Raw genomic sequence first — 5,013 nt, forward strand, 5'->3', positions numbered from 1 at the left:
TGTGTGTGTGTGTGTGTGTGTGTGTGTGTGTGTGATCAGTCGTCTTTGATAAACGGTGACGTTAGTTATCATATTCTTTACTTTCACGGCCATTCGTCATCCATTGTATAAAAATCTTTCTTCAGAAATCCTTTTCCGTGGACATTCAATTCTTTCTCACTTTCTTTTTTTTTTCTTCTTTTCTTTTTTATTTATGGCTTCTGCATTCACTAACACACCGATACTCCATTCAAATGCGCACGCATGCAAACAGGTACACACACACACACATACGCACATAAACACAGTTACATAGTTCATCCTTTCTCTACCGCTTTATCCACCGTTTTTACTTTCTCTCCTTTTCTCTCTTGTTCTTTTTCTCCATTCCTTTTCCTTCGCGCTTCTCATCTTTGTTTTACTCCCACTTATCCTATTTCCTTCTTCATTATCTCATTCCATTATTCTCTCTCTCTCTCTCACTCTCTCTCTCTCTCTCTCCCTCTCTTTATCTCTCTTTTTCTCTCTCTCTCTCTCCCTCTCTTTCTTTCTTTCTTTCTTTCTCAGTCTTTTGAAAACAGGTTATTTATTTAAGTCTGTTCAACTGGTTAAACTGGATCGGACTGAGAAGACAGTTTAAACTTAGTCACCGTATACATAGTATTACTTGAAAATATTTCCAATGCCATTGAAGCATAATTCATCCACAGTTTAAAAACACAACAGAATAACCCAACGAAGGAGCCTCTACTAGGTCAGTCGACCTGCTAAACATAGCAACCATATTTCTCTCAGTCACTCGCTACCTTTACCGTTTAGAAAGGGACTCGTTGGATGATGTGCTACCGTGTTCCCTATACGTATGAAAAAAGCCTAAGTAGTCACGGCTGGAATGTCTTTGGCCAAAGGTCTGCTCTATGAAGGCTGAACAAATGCTAAGCGACAACAATAACAACAGCAAACACTTCAGCTTTTCTCTTGATTTTCCTGTCTTTCCCACTCTTTCAATAACAATTTATTTTTGTTCCGTTATCGTTTACTTTTTTATGAGGTATTCTTTTATATAGAAGAGTCTGTGAATCAGAAGTGCTGAAATGAAGCGTTTACGAAACATAGATGAGAATTAAATGTGGTCGTTATTTTTATTTTTACTTATTTCAGTCATTCCACAGCGGCCATGCTGGGGTACCGTTTTGAAAAATTTTTAGTCAAATAAATCAACCCTAGTACTTTTTTTTTAGGCCTAGTACTTATTCTATCGAACTATTTTGCTGAATCGCTGAGTTACAGGGACATAAACACACCAATCACCGATTGTTAAATGATGGTGGGAGACAAACACAGACACAAACATACACACACACACACACACATTAATCAAAGTGTACAGTATTATATATCCATTACGGCCGATTTTACCAATCGGTTTCGCACAGGGGGTTCAAAGGAGTGTGAGGTAAGAGCCCGATTATGTAACCATGCGCTCTTCAGAGATAGCAGTTATGGAATGAAATATGGCGACTACTCTCTATTGTTGGAGGTGGATGGACATATCCAGCTTGTGGTAGCTGTAAAAAACGTGATAGGTTAGGTGAAAAGCTATGTCCCTTGGTACCCCCCACCAAAAAAAAAAACACTCTGGGCGACATAACTCTTAACTTAACCCTTGTTCGGTTCGTTTCATCGATTTTTCACTGCGACTACAAACCGGATGTGTCCGTTCACCTACAACAATAGAGAGCAGTCACCATGTTTCGTTCTATAACTCCATCGCTGAAGAGTGCATGATTAAATAATTAGAATGTTACCTAACCGATTGGTAAGATCGGCCGTAATGGATATATAATACTGTACGCTTCGATTAATATACATATTCTACTGACAGATATACGAGTGCAATTTTCCTGTATTGTGGATTCTTAAACGGTATATATATGCACGCGCACCAATGGCGGTGGGCAACTCTGTATACGATTCTGATGATTACGGTTCATTACAAATCAGGCTGATGAGGAATAGACAAATGGTAAGAATTTGTTAAATCCGAAACTAGTTCCTATTTAATAATGCTTTTTTAGGTGATTTTAAATGTCTTGCCCGCTCACGTTTTTGGTATGCTGCTATATTTCATGTTGAGAACAATTTAGGTTTTAATAGACACAAGATGTGATCTATTTCTAGCGCATTAATTGTCCACGTTAGTGGTCGACGTTATTTTTTAAAATGTACCTTAATCCCCTGAGATTGCAGATAATATTTCTGAATCTCTTTGATTCTTTAGATGTGCTGGCCTACTGATAATTAATCGATATTAATTAATATATGACTAATTACCAGATTTTATAATAATTATATATATAGACTTCACATAAAATAAAATTATGATTAATAAAAGTATCACGTTAATAAATGTCGCTGGAAAAGTGTAATCTAAGATGTCCTGCATCGGATGGGTTCGCCATTTGGGAAAAAACGGCGTAATCGAGTAATTTCTAAAAGTAAAGGATTCTGATTCAAAGGAAGTAATCGAGACAAGTCGGAATATATACTGTACGGAAGAAGAAGAAGAAGAAGAAGAAGAAGAAGAAGAAGAAGAAGAAGAAGAAGAAGAAGAAGAAGAAGAAGAAGAAGAAGAAGAAGAAGAAAATTAATATTTATTACGGGGATCTCCAGGTATGGCTTCAACGAATCGTAAACGGCTCCGTTTCGAACGAACTTGGTGTTAGTGCAATATGTACAAGTAGAAATAGCGTCTATTCATGCGCTTCTGCAGATATGTGCAAGCAACAGGAAACTGCACAGAAAGTAAATTCTTTTAAGCATTGTAGAAGGTAGATAGATAGATAGATAGATAGATAAAGAGAGGGTGTTGGTGGAAAGAGACAGAGAAAGAAAGAGAGGGAGACACAGACAGACACATAGACAAAGTGAGAGAGATGAGATCATGACTGAGATGATGCTGAAATAGGAGCACTAAAGAGACACTTCCATCGGCCAATGTTGGCGATGTGCTTTTGTGTTTATCTCTCGAAGCCTACTCTCCGGAGTGCACGCAGTCTCAGATTAGTTTGTTTTTTTTGTTTTTTTTTTTCGTGGGGTGTGATGGAGGCGGATTTCTAGAAGTCTCGTAGAGGCTCCTTCATTGGGTTATTGTTCTGTTGTGTTTTTAAACTGTGGATGAATTATGTTTCAATGGCATTGGAAATATTTTCAAGTAATACTATATATAATATATATGATATATAAGCCAATTCATGCGCTTTTGCACAAGACAGAAAGTAAATTCTTTTAAGAATAGTAGAAGTTAGGTAGGTAGGTAAAGAGAGAGAGAGTGAGTGAGAGAGAGTGAGTGAGAGAGAGAGTGAGTGAGAGAGAGAGAGTGAGAGAGAGATGTATATTTATATATATGGGTTCGGATATAGTTATACATATATTGGTTAAGATTTTGCTGTTCGTATGTCTGACCAGGTGTTAAGAACACACTGCCACTAAAATCCCTCCAGTGTTTGTCATTATAGCTATGACATTAAAAGTGACATACGTTTAGTCATCTTTTATTGCTACAAGGCACTCCGTCGCTTACGACGTCGAGGGTTCCAGTTGATCCGATCAACGGAACAGCCTGCTCATGAAATTAACGAGCAAGTAGCTGAGCACTCCACAGACACGTGTACCCTTAACGTAGTTCTCGGGGATATTCAGCGTGACACAGTGTAACAAGGCTGACCCTTTGAATTACAGGTACAACAGAAACAGAAACAGGAAGCCGGAGCCTCGTGGAGCTTTAGGTGTTTTCGCTCAATAAACACTCACAACGCCCGGTCTGTGAATCGAAACCGCGATCCTATGACCGCGAGTCCGCTGCCCTAACCACTGGGCCATTGCGCCTCCACTTAATGTGTACACTCTGTATAAAAATACTTTCTCTCGTTCTCTTTCTCTACCACGCTATATACAGCTCCCAGTAACCACACCATGTATATATAAAATATTCTACATATATATTTAAGCCATTATAAATGCAGGCGTGGTTGTGTGGTATGAAGTTTGCTTCCCAACCACATAGTTCCGGGTTCAATCTATCAGTTAGGTTGGACACGTGTCTTCTGGTATAGCCCTGGGCCGACCAGTCTTGGGAATGAATTTGGTAGATGGAAACTGAAAGAAACTCGTCGTGTATATGTGTGTATGTGCGCACGCGCCGACGAACATATGGTAGTTCAATTAGTTCAATCATTGCAGTTAAGTTCCACCATGTGCTTGATTTATATTGTAATTGCTATACATATTTTCTTCATTAACAATGAGAGAGGAGGTTACTTGTCCTCTGATGAATGATCAATAGGAAATCATGTCAAGACAATCTCCTTTGTTTTTCTGTGAAAAGAGAATAACTAAGTGTGTTTATATCCGTTTAGATATTTATAGAAAAGGCATAAAAGTTTTTAACTACGTTAAATTTATCTTAAGTTTTTAACAAATGCTGTGTTGTGTATAAATATTCCATTTTATATGTGCGTATGTATATCATAACGTATAAATGCGCGCACGCGTATGTGTGTTGTGTGCGTATGTTTATCAGTACATTTTTTATGAATGATTTGTTTACATCATATAGGTTTGCAAACCGTAATATAATAGCAATATTTACACACACACACACACACGCACACACACACACACACACACACACACACACACACACATACATACATACACACATACATACATACATACATACATACATACAAGCATACATACATATATTTATTATACATACATCACAGAAACATGTTTACACATGCCTGCATACATACACACATACATTCTTACATTCATACATATATACACTCATACATACATGCATACATTATACTTACATTCATAAATACACGCATTCAAACGTACGCACATACATACGTACATACATTCATACATACACACATTCAAACGTACGCACATACATACATACATTCAAACATACTTACATATATACATACATACATAGAAACGTGCATACAAACATATATATAT

The 5,013-nt window shown here is 37.5% G+C and overlaps 1 protein-coding gene across 1 annotated transcript in view; it reads left to right on the top strand.

Moving 5' to 3' along the window:
* LOC106873034 (uncharacterized) overlaps positions 1-5,013 on the top strand; it is a 64,162-nt gene that overhangs the window by 22,292 nt on the left and 36,857 nt on the right. The gene's annotated exons all lie outside the window — the stretch shown is intronic.

The sequence above is a fragment of the Octopus bimaculoides genome, chromosome 14 (genome assembly GCF_001194135.2).
Source record: "Octopus bimaculoides isolate UCB-OBI-ISO-001 chromosome 14, ASM119413v2, whole genome shotgun sequence".
Classification (NCBI taxonomy): Eukaryota; Metazoa; Mollusca; class Cephalopoda; order Octopoda; family Octopodidae; genus Octopus; species Octopus bimaculoides.